Source organism: Anomaloglossus baeobatrachus (assembly GCF_048569485.1).
Source record: "Anomaloglossus baeobatrachus isolate aAnoBae1 chromosome 5 unlocalized genomic scaffold, aAnoBae1.hap1 SUPER_5_unloc_22, whole genome shotgun sequence".
Lineage (NCBI taxonomy): Eukaryota > Metazoa > Chordata > Amphibia > Anura > Aromobatidae > Anomaloglossus > Anomaloglossus baeobatrachus.
Genome location: NW_027441798.1, coordinates 403947 through 419896, shown reverse-complemented (window position 1 = coordinate 419896; position 15950 = coordinate 403947). Strand labels below are relative to the sequence as shown.

Below are 15950 nucleotides of genomic sequence, written 5' to 3'. Positions count from 1 at the left end.
CAGGTGGAGGTAGGTGCAGGGTATTATATATCTAGTGTGCGGCTCTGCAGGTGGAGGTAGGTGCAGGGTATTATATATCTAGTGTGCGGCTCTGCAGGTGGAGGTAGGTGCAGGGTATTATATATCTAGTGTGCGGCTCTGCAGGTGGAGGTAGGTGCAGGGTATTATATATCTAGTTTGCGGCTCTGCAGGTGGAGGTAGGTGCAGGGTATTATATATCTAGTGTGCGGCTCTGCAGGTGGAGGTAAGTGCAGGGTATTATATATCTAGTGTGCGGCTCTGCAGGTGGAGGTAGGTGCAGGGTATTATATATCTAGTGTGCGGCTCTGCAGGTGGAGGTAGGTGCAGGGTATTATATATCTAGTGTGCGGCTCTGCAGGTGGAGGTAGGTGCAGGGTATTATATATCTAGTGTGCGGCTCTGCAGGTGGAGGTAGGTGCAGGGTATTATATATCTAGTGTGCGGCTCTGCAGGTGGAGGTAGGTGCAGGGTATTATATATCTAGTGTGCGGCTCTGCAGGTGGAGGTAGGTGCAGGGTATTATATATCTAGTGTGCGGCTCTGCAGGTGGAGGTAGGTGCAGGGTATTATATATCTAGTGTGCGGCTCTGCAGGTGGAGGTAGGTGCAGGGTATTATATATCTAGTGTGCGGCTCTGCAGGTGGAGGTAGGTGCAGGGTATTATATATCTAGTGTGCGGCTCTGCAGGAGGAGGTAGGTGCAGGGTATTATATATCTAGTGTGCGGCTCTGCAGGTGGAGGTAGGTGCAGGGTCTCTTTTATTTTGGGGTCATCATCATTATCATTAACCCCTTCATGTCCAGTTCCAGACCAGTTTACTCCGGTTCTTGATCAGGCACATTTTCATATTAGAAAGGGGAGGAGCCAGCACTGCTTGATCAGACATGTCAGATGGGAGGTAAATACCCCTCCCCCGGTCCCCCGTCTGGCCAAAGTGCCCCCCATTCCCCCTCCCCACACTGATCATCTAAGATGGTGGCCGCATGCTGCATTCATCCTCCTCCTCTGATTTCTGTCACATGTGACATGTCAGATGTGACAGAAACATCCTCCCCAGGTCCAGCTAAGTCCCCCCCTGTCACTCCCTGGTCCTCCCCCGGTCTTCTGATACCAGCTGCTGCTCCGTCCTCGCGATTCCTACTCATCCTCTGAAAAATATCGGCCGCATGCGCAGAGCGGTTCTAACCCCAGGGCTTGATGCCAGGTGACATTACACAGCTGGTATCAACCCCATTTATTACCCCGTTTGCCACCGCACCAGGGCAACGGGATGAGCCACAATGAAGTGCCAGGATTGGTACATCTAATGGATGCGCCACTGCTGGGACGGCTGCAGCCTGCTATTTTTAGGCTGGGAAGGGCCAAATAACCATGGCCCTTCCCACCCTGAGAATACCAGACGCCAGCTGTCAGCTTCACCTTGGCTGGTGATCCAATATGGGCAGAACCCATGTTTTGTTTTGTTTTAATTATTTATCTATAATTAAAAAAAAAAGAACAGTGTGGGGTGCCCTCTGTTTTGGATTACCAGCCAAGGTGAAGCTGCCAACTGTGATCTGCAGGCTTCAGCCATGTGCTTTACCCTAGCTGGCTATCAAAAATGGGGGCAACCCAGATAGGTTTGTTTTCAATTATTTATTTTTTGGCTAAATATAATGGAAAATACCCTTTACTGCCACATGAAAATCACTATAGGGTGCCAGCTTAGATTATGCTGGGGGGGTGGGACATTATATGTGTTTGTCTATCCATCCATCTATCTTAGCTTTTTAGGCTATGTGTCCACGATCAGTGTTTGCAGCGTTTTAGACACAAAGTCTTTTCGCTGCGTCCAAAACGCTGTGCTGTGCAGTACAAGCGCAATGGAAGGATTTTTGGAAATCTCCCACTGTGCTTGTTTTTTTCCTTGCAAATCAAAAAAGGTCCGTGGAGCCTCTGTTAGGAGTCTCGACACAGAAATAGCCAGATATCCCTCCGGGAAGGACCTAGCCAAGGAGTGTCTCTTTTTATGAGACCACCATAACCACCATATTAAGTGGCCCTTTTAGTCAATATCCAACTCTTTGACGAGTCCAAAGATATGACAAGGGAAATACCAAGGCCAGGTATCCATCCACAGACAGCTGTTTCGGGGTGTTGCCCCTCATCAGTGTGGAGTAGGATTCTGGCTAGGTGGGAGCAGTGCCTAGCAGACCAACAAGATAAAGCAATCACTGATCTCTGGGAGACCAGCCAGAGAAAACACTGCCGGCAGCCAGCGAGGGCGCTCAAAACAGTGAAATCCTAGGTGCATTGCCCCCTGGGAAGTAAGCAAATCAAAAAAGGTCTGTGGAGCCCCGAGATCAGTGATTGCTTTATCTTGTTGGTCTACTAGGCATTGCTCCCACCTAGCTAGGTCACTGTTTTGAACGCCTTTGTTGGCTGCCGGCAGTGTTTTCTCTGGCTGGTCTCCCCGAGATCAGTGATTGCTTTATCTTGTTTTTTTCCTTAGCATAAACTGACCTGCAGCGCGACTTCCTGAGCCTCAGCATGTCAATTTATGCTGTGGAGACGAGAGTTTCGTCCAAAGGGAAAATAGAGCTAAACCCCTCAGCAGCCTGAACCTGGATCGTGGGCCCGGGCAGCTGCGTTCTCCAGTGGACAATACACGCATCTCTGCACGAAAGCTGACATTGCGTCTGGACACAGTGCCGCTGAGTCGTGGGCACACAGCCTAAAAGTGAGAAATTTGGCGCTACAGCAACATTTTTGTGAAGTACCTGTGGGTTCAAAATGCTCACTTGTGGGGATTTATGCAGTATAGGTTTCTTAGGGGTCCTGAAAATTCAACATGGTGTCCGCAATTTATTTCAATTTTTCCAAAATTCACATGGTGCTCCTTCTGTTATGAGCCCTCCCGTTTGTCCAAACAGAGGTTTTTAGCCACATGTGGGGTATCACTGCGCTCATAAGAAATTGGATAGCAAACTGTTAGTCCACATGATGGTGTTGCTGCTTGAAAAAGTGAGAAATTTGGTGCTAAAGCAACATTTTTGTGAAAAAAAAAAAAATTTTCATTATGACAACCTAAGTTTATTAAATTCTATAAAGTACCTGTGGGTTCAAAATGCTCCCTATACCCCTGGATAAAATCCTTGAGGGGTCTAGTTTCCAAAATGTGATCACTTTTGATGGAGCTCCACTGTTTAGGCGCCTCAGGAGCTCCAAACGTGACATGGCATTCGCTAATGAATCCAGCCAATTTTACAGCCAAATAGCGCTCCTTCCCTTCCAAGCCCTGCCGTGCACCCAAACATTCAATTTCCAGCACATATGAGGTATCTGTGTACTCAGGAAAAACTGCAGAATGAATTGTATGGTGCATTTTTTCCTGTTACCCTTGTGAAAAAAAGAGCTTTGATGTCACTTTGATGCCCATTTTGTGCCAGTTTTATACTATTTTTTTTCCTGCTTTTATCAGGGCTCCGCACTGTATTGTATTTTATTATTGTGATTTTTTTTATGTTTGTTGTTTAACTGAAAAAAATCCAAAAATTAACCAATTTGTCTTGAATAAAAAACTGGATGAATAAGAAACCAACTTCAGCATTGTGTCTGATGTCGAGCGATACCAGTTTGAAAATAAGAGAAATGTGTTTTTACCACATAAATACCCTGCCCTACACTGACTGACATCCGCTGAGCATTGGAACCTGCTGTCAGTCAGTGCCGAGAGTGCGGTATATTGAGCAGTGACTGCGAGGTAAATCCTGGGATATGAAGAGGAATTATGATGTCCAGTAATAATTTCTCTAATCGCTCCCCTGATGGCACCCCTCCCTTCTCCCTTCACACACAGGAAGCCTTTGCAGATTGGTGTCAAAGGAAAGGTGTCAAATCCACTTAGGGGTGCTTCACACACAGCGAGCTCACTGCCGAGATCGCTGCTGAGTCACGCTTTTGGTGACGCAGCAGTGACCTCATTAGCGATCTCGCTGTGTGTGACACTGAGCAGCGATCTGGCCCCTGCTGCGAGATCGCTGCTCGTTACACACAGCCCTGGTTCATTTTCTTCAAAGGCGCTCTGCCACTGTGACGCACAGATCGCTGTGTGTGACAGCGAGAGAGCGACAAATGAAGCGAGCAGGGAGCAGGAGCCGGCATCTGACAGCTGAGGTAAGCTTGTAACCAAGATAAACATCGGGTAACCAAGGTGGTTACCCGATATTTACCTTAGTTACCAGCCTCTGCAGCTCTCACGCTGCCTGTGCTGCCGGCTCCGGCTCTCTGCACATGTAGCTGCTGTACACATCGGGTTAATTAACCCGATGTGTACAGCAGCTAGGAGAGCAAGGAGCCAGCGCTAAGCAGTGTGCGCGGCTCCCTGCTCTCTGCACATGTAGCTGCATTACACATCGGGTTAATTAACCCGATGTGTACTGTAGCTAGGAGAGCAAGGAGCCAGCGCTCAGTGTGCGCGGCTCCCTGCTCCCTGCACACACAGCTAAGCGGTGTGCGCTGGTAACTAATGTAAACATCGGGTAACCATACCCGATGTTTACCTTAGTTACCAGTCTCCGCAGCTTCCAGACGGCGGCTCCGTGCAAGCGCAGCGTCGCTTGCACGTCGCTGCTGGCTGGGGGCTGTTCACTGGTCGCTGGTGAGATCTGCCTGTTTGACAGCTCACCAGCGACCATGTAGCGATGCAGCAGCGATCCTGACCAGGTCAGATCGCTGGTCGGATCGCTGCTGCATCGCTAAGTGTGAAGGTACCCTTACACAGCCAGAGGCAATCTCCTATGATATGGAGATTAGCTGAGCTGTGATCAAAAGACCCAGGCAGATCCCCCTCAGTGACACTGTAATAGCAGTTTGTATCTACTTAGCAGGCTTTGAAGTATCCAGACAGCCAGACTCCGGTAAAATATATGTAATATCTCATGAGCCGTGCTTCCTATAAATATGTCAAGCAGAAATATGGCATTGGGGCAGGCTGACTAGCCCCGCACATATTTTATATAGGCGTAAGACCCTTGGAAGGACCCCAAACGTGATATAGGCCAGTGGGGAATCAGCAGACCAGCCATGTGTCCTACCATTTTGAAGATAAAATCATAACTGTAAAAATGAGAGCATTGGCGTCCGCCTACGACGTTCCCAGGCAAAGTTATGGCCAAAAAATCCCTTTGGAGTATTACTTTGACTCAAGGCAATGGGAGTGGCAGTGCTCCCCTGAGGTCACTAAGGTAGGAGGGGACAGGGATTGAGCCAAGTTGATAACCTCAGTGCAGCCATTTTCAGTTTGTTCTTGCTCGGGGGTCTGTGTCTGAGAACACATGTGAGGAAGTTCCTGGAAACCTGGTCAAACAGCGCCCCCCTGTGACCAGACGCACAAGGTAACTGCTTGAAATGTATGCCTGTTTGTAAACCATACTTTATTGTAAATGTACTCTGACTTATGTATATCCTGTACCTTCCATATTGTATATATTGTAGTTTCTAGTGTGGCTTAGGCTGATTAAAATATATAATTAATCTTGGGCTGTTCTGTTATCTCGATCTTGAATCCCACGTCTGTGTGCTCGGTTAATAGTTACCGTAAATCGGTTGGTGGCAGCGAGTTTGTGCCAAGGATCATTGTGGGGCAGCCAGTGAGATTTGGGGAGGTTTTTATATATTCCATCCGCGGAGGTCGGGGGAATATATACCTTACTCCCCCCGGGAGCCCTTCAAGCATCGGCACAGTAGAATAGCGGCCTCCTTGCTTATTCTCGGGCAATTCCATAATTGGCCTGACTATAAGAAGGGCGCTAGAGAGCGCGTCACGTGCTCTGTCTGTCGGTCGGACGGGTGGTAGAAAGGAAGGACGCATCAGGGCTCCGCACTGTATTGTATTTTGTTATTGTGATTTTTTTATGTTTGTTGTTTAACTGAAAAAAATCCAAAAATTAACCAATTTGTCTTGAATAAAAAACTGGATGAATAAGAAACCAACTTAAGCATTGTGTCTGATGTCGAGCGATACCAGTTTGAAAATAAGAGAAATGTGTTTTTACCACATATATACCCTACCCTACACTGACTGACAGCCGCTGAGCATTGGAACCTGCTGTCAGTCAGTGCCGAGAGTGCGGTATACTGAGCAGTGACTAAAACTGCATCGGTGTCATCCCTATGACTGAAAGCTGGACGCCGTCTCAATATATGTCTATGATCACATTTACATATTTCATAGCTATTTAGTAACAATTGTTATTTTGTATATATGGCTGTTTTTTACCTGGTCGGGGCTAATAACAGAGATTTGGATTGACAGTGGTATTTTCCTATATATCACACATTTGGAAGGGGGCGGGGGGCGTCAGTTCAGTATTTATTTATATTTTCATCTTACTTCCCTTGTGACTCAGCGGTGACCACATGGCCTCTGTGTATGGGGAGAAAGCACCGTCAGCTCTTTTTACCCTGTTTCCTCGAAAATAAGATGTACACTGAATATAAGCCCTAGTAGGATTTTTGGGAACTTTTTTTGAGTATAGTTAAAATATAAGGCCTACTCCAAAAATAAGCCCTAGTTGCGGTTCCATAGGGAAGTGTCCAAGCAGCTAATAAAGTTAGAGAATACAGCAGGTCTTTTATCAAAGAAGGCAGGCACCCCCCAAAAAAAGCAGATACCCCACCAAACAAAAATAATTGCACATTCACCAGACCCCAAACAATTACAGTTGGCAAGTACTGATGGTGGATGGGCTCTCACACAGAGATCTGTGTCGGTGTCAGGTCCCTCGCTGTTCCCGCTGCATTGCACCGCAGAGCTGTGTATACAGTGACAGAGAAGGCAGAGGCAGTAATAAACCGTCTTTGCCTTATGTAGAGATGGATGGATTTCCTCTCCGTTGCTACATGATTGTATGTAACTGCGCTGCTCTTTTATTTTTCTATCCACACTGCCGTATGAAGGATTGTTTTTTTTTTTTTAAAATGACTCATAGTTTTTAATTTTACCATAAAATCTACTGAAAATTAAATAAAAATTCAAAGTGCGGTGAAATGGGGAAAAAAAAAAGTAATTCCACCATTGTTTTTTTTTTTTTATTATTATTTTTACTCCATTCACGATGTGCTGAAAGTGAGCGGTCAGCGTGATTCTCCAGGTCAGTGTGATTACAGCAATATCAGACATTTCATATTATGTAAAGGCCGCTTTAGCCACTGCGATATCGGTCCCGATATCACTAGCGTGGTACCCGCCCCCATCTGTTGTGCGACACGGGCAAATCGCTGCCCGTGCCGCACAACATGGCCCAGAGCCATCACACATACTTACCTGCCCGGCGACGTCGTTGTGACCGGCGAACTTCCTCCTTTCTAAGGGGGCGGTCCGTGTGGCGTCACAGCGACGTCACTGAGTGGCCACCCAATAGAAGCAGAGGGGCGGAGATGAGCGGCCGTAACATCCCGCCCACCTCCTTCCTTCCCCATAGCAGCCGGGAGGCAGGTAAGGAGAGCTTCCTCGTTCCTGCGGTGTCACACGGAGTGATGTGTGCTGCCGCAGGAACGAGGAACAACTTCGTTACTGCTGCAGTAACGATAATTGAGAATGGACCCCCCATGTCACCGATGAGCGATTTTGCACGTTTTTGCGACGATGCAAAATCGCTCATCGGTGTCACACGCAACAAGATCGCTAATGCGGCCGGATGTGCGTCACAAATTCCATGACCCCAACGACTCCGCATTAGCGATATCGCAGCATGTAAAGCCCCCTTAAGTGGTGACTAGAGATGAGCGGACCCGTGGACGTTCGGCTTCTGCTGGTCCAGCTGAACATTTCTAAAGATCGGTTCTGGACTTGGACGTGACCTACACTTTATTTGAAGTCACTGATTGGCAATTCAGGTCTCCGCCCACATGCAGCCATAAACAGATCACTTCCGGGGGAGGGCGGGTTTTTTCAGTTTTACTTCTTGGTGCACAATACATCTGATCACACGAGTGGTTTCCATACGTAAAGCCCCCGAACTCCAAACCTGAACTTTGCTATCTTGGAAAAGTCTGAGTTTGTACCGAACTCCAGGTTCACTCATCTCTAGTAGTGAATAAAAATCAGACTTTTGTGAAAAAAAAACCCAAAAAAAACCAAACATAATAAATGTGCCTCCATTTTCCGATATCAGAGTTGAGTGAGGACTTGTTTTTTTCTTGATGAGCCAACGTTTTCATTGATACCCTTTTAGGTGGAATACTTATATGGGTCAGTTTTGCAACTTCATTTCATGTTGAAATTTTTTTTACTGCCCAAATTATATCTTCCCTCCATTATTATCTCCATTAATTTTCCATATCGGCTCATCTCCTTCCCATTCAGGTCCCTATAATATCGGATCCTCTCAGTGGAGATCTTCTATAGAAGAGAATTCTTCTGATTGCCCTGTGAAGGATGGATATGGACAGGGACAAGATGGATCTCACCCTAGAGATCCTCTTCCGGCTTACTGGAGAGGTGAGAGATTCTAATGACGTCACATAACATCATTCTTATCTATGGGAATAACAGATGGACAGAACTGGAGAGGTGAGGACTCTGGAAATGTCTGGAGTGAGATTTATTACTGTGTCTCTCCATAACCAGGATTACACAGTAGTGAAGAAGACCTCTAGTGAGCGCTGTCAGGCCCCTGTGTCTGAGGGATGGGGGAGACCCCTGAGCCCAATCACGGGGCCTCCACCTCACCCCCCGATACATGAGGACATCAATGACCAGAAGATCCTAGAACTCACCTACAAGATGATTGAGCTGCTGACTGGAGAGGTGACACTGCTGGGAATGCTGGGACATTATACAGTAACGCTATGAAGGGATCGGGGGTGACGGTATCATTGTATGTGTCAGGTTCCTATAAGGTGTCAGGACGTCACCGTCTATTTCTCCATGGAGGAGTGGGAGTATTTAGAAGGACACAAAGATCTGTACAAGGACGTCATGATGGAGGTTCCCCAGCCCCTCACATCACCAGGTAATAGACAGGACTAAATACACACGGCCTATAATTATCTGTATGTAAGGAATGAATTCAGTCCCTGTATGTGTCTCCTCCAGTTCTATCCAGTAAGAGGACAACACCAGAGAGATGTCCCCGTCCTCTTTTCCCACAGGACTGTAAACAAGAAGCTCCCGATGTTCCTCAGGATGTGTTTCCTCCAGCTCTATCCAGTAAGCGATATCTACTCATGTACTTTCTGCACTAATTTTGTGTTTACATTTTTAGGCTTTCTGCTCTGTTTTTTCAGCTGTATTTTCTTTGCTTCTGCTTCTTCTGTTGTTTGTTTCTAGTCCCTTCACTATATTGTTATGATGGCAACTTAACCCCTTCCGCCTCGGGCTCTTCCCGTTTTTCCGTTGTTTTTTTTGTACTCCCCTTCTTCCGAGAGCCGTAACTTTTTTTTATATTTCCGTCAATCTTGCCAGATGAGAGCTTGTTTTTTGCGGGACGAGTTGTACTTTTAAATGAAACCATAAGGTTTACCATATAATGTACTGGAAAAAGGCAAAAAAATTGTGATCGCACAATAGTATTTGGGATATTTTATTCACCATATTCACTATATTGTAAAACTGATGTGTTGTTGTGATGCCTGAGGTCGGTGCAAGTTTGTAAACACCAAACATGTATAGGTTTACTTGTATCTAAGGGGTTAAAAAAATTCACAACCTTGTCCAATAAAAGTGGCGTACATTTTGCGCCATTTTCCGAAACCCGTAGCGTTCTCATTTTACGGGATCTATAGCTCAGTGACTGCCTTTTTTTTGCGTCTCGAGCTGACGTTTTTAACTGTATCATTTTTGGGCAGATGCTACGTTTTGATCGCCTGTTATTGGATTTTGCACAAAACTTGCGGCGACCAAAAAACGTAATTTTGGCTTTTGGAAATTTTTGACGCTACGCCATTTACCAATCAGATTAATTGATTTTATAATTTGATAGATCGGGCATTTCTGAACGCGGCGATACCAAATATGAGTATATTTTTTAATTTTTTAACCCTTTAATTTTCAATGGGGTAAAAGGGGGGTGATTTGAACTTTTAAGTTTTTTATTTTTTTTATTTTTAAAAACTTTTTTGTTTTACTTTTTTTATATTACTAGTCCCCCTAGGGCAGAGCGATCAGATTGTTGATCCATATAGCCCCCTATCTGTAGATCTCAGCTACAGAGCTGAGAACTGCAGATATGCTGCTTTACTCTCCGTGCTGGCACTATGCCGGCACTGAGAGGGAGTGAGTCATGTTAGCTACAGGCGTCATCACATGGGCCTGTGCTACCATAGCAACCACCGAAAGTCACGTGATCATGCACGTGACTTCCGGTGGGGGCGGTGGTAAGTGAAAGTAATGGCCGCGCGCATATACATCTCGCTGTCAGACTGTGGCAGTGAGATGTAAGGGGTTAAATGTTGCGGGTGGATTGCGATTCTACTCATAACATGCAGGCACACATGTCAGCTGTTGAAAACAGCTTATATGTGCGCGGATCACCGCGACCTGCCCACGGCAGGGGGTGGGGATTAACCTCACACGATCCATGACGGATATATCCGTCATGGGTCGTAAAGGGGTTAAATACCTGCAGAGGGTTCATGAACACCTTGTTTCCCTGAAAATACGACTACACCGAAAACAAGCCCTAACATGAGTTTATGGGATTTTTGGAGAATGCTTGAAATATAAGCCCTACTCCAAAAATAAGCCCTAGTTACAGTCAGGGCCAGCGTTGGGAGGATTCAAACTGCACAATTTCTCAGGAACCCCACTCTCTTAGTTACCCCATCAGTTGTATTCTAAGGTTGATTGTTTAAGGACCTTTGACTTCAAAGTCATGTGACATGATGTAACCAAAGGTCTTTTAATTGCAGGAGTCTAAAAGAACTGAACAGGAGACATGCTGGCATGCAGGACTGGCATTAGGGGAAAGGGAGAGCAAACTGGACAATTTCACAGGGCCCCCATTCTGCTAGCGGCCCCAGTGTTTATATGCCAATTATAGGACTGCTTAAGGACCTTTTTGACATCACGTCATGTGACCAAAGGCTGGTGTGTGTGTGTGTGTGTGTGTGTGTGTGTGTGTGTGTGTGTTCGCGCCAATTTTACCCAGCTTTGCCAAAATGGGCAGAGGTTGGCCAGAAGGGTGTGATGCCACCGCTTCTCTAATTCATAACAAACTGCGGCGTTCCCTATGCCAGAAATCTCACTCCAGTCTCTGACGTCATTTGTCAGTGTCCATTGCCGGTCTTGATGAACTGGAGCCCTAATGTTTATCTGCACAGACTGCAAGACCCTGCAACTTGCTTTGCTTACAAAGCCTAAGGTTAAGCCATCAACGTTATAGTCCCGGACAATCCCGTTAAATATCCGGCATCTGTCTGTAACGATTTTATGTTAGTCTTGAAAAAAAATTTCTTTGAAGTTGTCTAAGTTATGGATCAACGTTACAAGGAGATTTTTGCAGGTTTTGCTAACTGTCATGGCGGCATCAGGATCTGTGGGAATGATAGATTCTGGTACTCTGTGTGCATTATTAGTGTGTATGTCTTATGCTAAGCAGCCGCCCCTCCCCTCTAGTGTGGAGGTTGAGTGGCTGTGACATCAGCATCTTGCACCTTGGCTGCAGCCATCTTTATGAGGAAGGCTCACCACATTCTGTGTGTGCACATATCATTTGTCTTGGCTCCTTTTTGTTGTTTTTTTGATATAGTTCTTTGTGGTTTTTCTAACTAATTCAGTGTAGGGACTCGCAAGTGTGAGAATCCTTGACGAACGGATTGCGAGCTTACATATTTTGGGCCAAAATATAAACTAATATCTCACTATTTGAGGTATGGCACATATTATCCATTTTTGCAGGATGTGTGTGGACCTTTTGAATTCAGGTGGTTAAATGGTGAGCCTGTCATGTGTTATGTACTCATAGTGCTAACTGACCCGCCTGGACCTGGTGTTGTGCGTCATTTATAGGCCATTATTCAGACACTGTGCGTCTCGTGTATCCGTGCGAGATGCACCTATATAGTGCTGTTCTGCCCGCCTGACCTGGGTTTCTGGCGTCATTTATAGGTTACAGTTCAGACACTGTGCATTTCACTCATTATATGATGGGCTCCCAGTGCAAGCCTTATTAGTGTGCATGTCTTATGCTAAGCAGCCGCCCCTCCCCTCTAGTGTGGAGGTTGAGTGGCTGTGACATCAGCATCTTGCACCTTGGCTGCAGCCATCTTTATGAGGAAGGCTCACCACATTCTGTGTGTGCACATATCATTTGTCTTGGCTCCTTTTTGGTGTTTTTTAGATTCTGGTACTCTGCATGTTTACTGCTCTGATGCCTGTGAACAGCGCAGGGAGACGCAGGCTTCAAACCTCAGGCTTGGGCAGGCTAGCAAGAGTTATTCTCTGCTGGGCTGCTTATTAATATCTTTGATCGCATACTGTAGAGGAGAAAGTATCGTTCACTCCCCTTCTGCATATGCTGGCTGGACTATTTCATAAATGGCTCATAGACTCGATTGAACTTTGACTGTCACTGTGCGAGTGTCGCATCGCATCAATCTCCAGACAGCAGCGGGTCGGCTGCTTGTGTTTCCATGCAGCTGAAGCGCTCCTGTCCTGAGATCAGTCCGTGCGGGGTGATGCCCATGCGAAACGCAAGTGCAATCTATATAATGTATAGGTACCGTATTTTTCACTTTATAAGACGCACCCCAAATTTAGGGATAAAAAAGGTAAAAAAAAATGGGGTGCGTCTTATACTCCGGTGTTGTGTTACAGGAGAAGGGCAGCAGCAATGGTGGAGCGGGCTCACAGGAGGCAGAGGTTGTTCTGGCAGGCGCGGTGACGTCAGTGGCGGCAGGCGTGGCGGGTCAGTGGCGGCAGGCGTGTGCGGGTCAGTGGCGGCAGGCGTGTGCGGGTCAGTGGCGGGTTAGTGGCGGCAGGTGCGGCAGCATCCACGGCAGCAGGTGTGGCGAATCAGTGGCGGCAGCAACGGCGGCAGGTGAGTGGTGCAGTAGGCCGGTGCGTTGAGTGTCCCAGTGTCTCCGCGGTCCCGGTTCAAATGATGGTGCCTGGAGCAGCGCATGCGCAGATGGAGCTCTCCTCCAAGGGCTTAATCTGCGCACGTGCTGACTCCATGCGTTGACTCCTCCTGCCGCCATCATTTGAAACTGGGACCGCGAACACACTGGGAAACCTGCCGCACAGCCGCTCGCACAGAGTGGCATCCAGCAGGCCACCCGCACAGAGAAGCAGTCGGCACCGACAGGCACCCAGCTGCCACCTGCACACAGGCACCTGGCGGCCGCCCGCCTGCACACAGGCACCCGGCTGCTGCCTGGACGCAGCCACAGGCACCCGGCCGCCTGAACGCACCTGATCGCCGCACAGACAGGCCCCCCCGGTAGTTATATTTGGATTTTAAGACGCACCCCTCATTTTCTTCCCAAATTTTTGGGAGGAAAAGTACGTCTTATAATCCAAAAAATACAGTATATTTTTGAGTAAAATGTACACTGTTGTAAAATAAATACAACATTTTTTGGTTGGAGATTCGGAGACGTCAGTAGTTTATAAAATAAAAGAACAATTTACATTTTACTCACAAATATAAAGAAAAAAAATAAGAAAAACTGAAAATTTTGCAGTGGTCTTTTAATTTTTGCCAGAGCTGTATATATATAATATATATATATATATATATAATATATATATATATAATATATATACATAGTTGTATAAAAATAAATAATTGAAAAAATGACGTACATAAAGCAGATGGCCACGGGCTACCACCCCCATCTGCCTGGCTTTACCTTGGCTGGCAATCAAAATACAGGGAAGCCTTTTTTGCCAAAAATAAAAAATAAATGACGTGGGTTTTGCCATATGTTTTGTATGCTAGTCAGGTACAGCAGACAGGTACGGGCTGCCCCCAACTTTTAGCTGCCTATTTGTACCTGGCTGGGAACCAAAAATATAGGAAGGTCATTTTTTAATTATTTCATGAATTTCATGAAATAAAAAAAAAAAATTGTGTGCTTCGCCCAATTTTGTGTCCAGCTGGGCACAACTAGACAGCTGGGGATTGGAATCTCCAGCGCAGGGTGGCCCAAGCTTTCACTACCCCCCGCTGCAAATTGCAGTCCGCAGCCACCCAAGAAAATAGCACTTTCATAGAGGCGCTTTATCAACTCTTCCAGTGGCCCTGATGGCAGGTTACAGGCTGGGTAATAAGGGGTTCATACCGGCTTTGTTTTACCAGCTGGTGTTAAGCCCAAGATTCTTAATGTCAGGCAAGTTTAACCCGGCCATTAAGAATCTCCAATAAAGGGTTAAAAAAAGACCCCACACAGAAAAAAAATTACTTTATTAGAAATAAATACACCGACACACTTAGGGACTCCATCTTTATTACTCCCTCTCACCCCTCCACGATCCTGGTCTTCTGTCACTGATCTAGCTCTGCTATATCAGAATGCATGGGGGGGGAGGAAGAACGCTGCTGCTCCCGCACTCTCTAATCACTCAATGAGTGATCAGAGGCTGCGGATTGGTAAGCGGTGATGTCACCGCTGCCACCATTGCAATAGTAACCTAACGAACGGGTTACTATACTATAGTAACGGTGATCTCTGATCACCTTATTTCCAGCGCCGCTATTCATCATCGGCTGTGGCAGTCAATCCTTGCATGTGGGCTGACTCTGTAAAGAGCGCCAAGATGCAGGGAGGGGGAGCTGAGCATGTACCCGAGCATCTCGCCGAGTTTACAGAGTACTGAGATGCTCTGGCAAGCACTGTGTACCGGCGAGTATGCTGACACTACAGGAACTTTGCACGATGTCATAATCATGTGACCCAGTCTGTAGCCAATGAGAGAATACAACATTCCCACGTGACTGATCACATGGCTATGATGTCACGAAAGATCCTTTTGGTTACCGGGAGAACTCCGCGATGATCGTACTCAGAAGCAGCGGGAGACAGAGTGCAGGACGCGTGAGAGACCTGTAAGTAATGTTTATTAACTGTATTCTTTATTTTAAAGCCCCCCCACCCCCCAACCAAGATCGGTGATCGGACGCAAGATCGTGTTATCTCGATCCCGATCTACAAAATGATCCGACGAGTCTCCCCGACCATCGGGGGGATCGCCCATTACTATTCTTAAGGCCCTGTTACGCGCAACGACATCGCTAACGAAATATCGCTGGGGTCACAGAATTCGTGACGCACATCCAGCGTCATTAGGGCCGTTGTTGCGTGTGACACGAGCGACCGCTAACTATCCCAAGTTCCGCAAATATCGTTGATTGTTGACATGTCGTTTCTTTCCTAAATATCATTGCACTTTTAGGATGCAGGTTGTTTGTCATTCCTGAGGCAGCACACATCTCTACATGTGACACCCCGGGAACGACGAACAACAGCATTCCTGCGTCTTCCGGCAACGAGGTGAGAGTGACGTTTATGCGGCTGCTCTCCGCCCCTCCGCTTCTATTGGTAGCCTGCTGTGTGACGTCACATGAAGTTCCCCCTTTAGAAAAGATGTTGTTCGCCGGCCACAGCGACGTCGTTAGTAAGGTATATGCATGTGACGCGCACTACCGATATTGTCCACCACGGGCAGTGATTTGCCCGTGACAAACGCACGACGGGGCGGGTGCGATCACTAGCGATGTCGCTGCGTGTAAGGCCCGTTTCACACGTCAGTGAAAAACACAGACGTTTTTCACTGGCGTGTAAAATACGCACATGTCCCTGCGTGTGCCGTGAATCACGGCACACGTGGGTTGTCTAAGTGCAATCCGGGCTCCGTTCTCCGTGGCCCGTGATTGCACTTAGAACACAACTCACCTGTGCCCGCTCCCGCTGTCCTTGGTGCTGATCGCTCCCGCGGTGCAGCA

General features: G+C 46.9%; 1 protein-coding gene across 1 annotated transcript in view; it reads left to right on the top strand.

The window, feature by feature from the left end:
- Positions 1–15950, top strand: part of LOC142259028 (uncharacterized) — a 125846-nt gene that overhangs the window by 57806 nt on the left and 52090 nt on the right. The gene's annotated exons all lie outside the window — the stretch shown is intronic.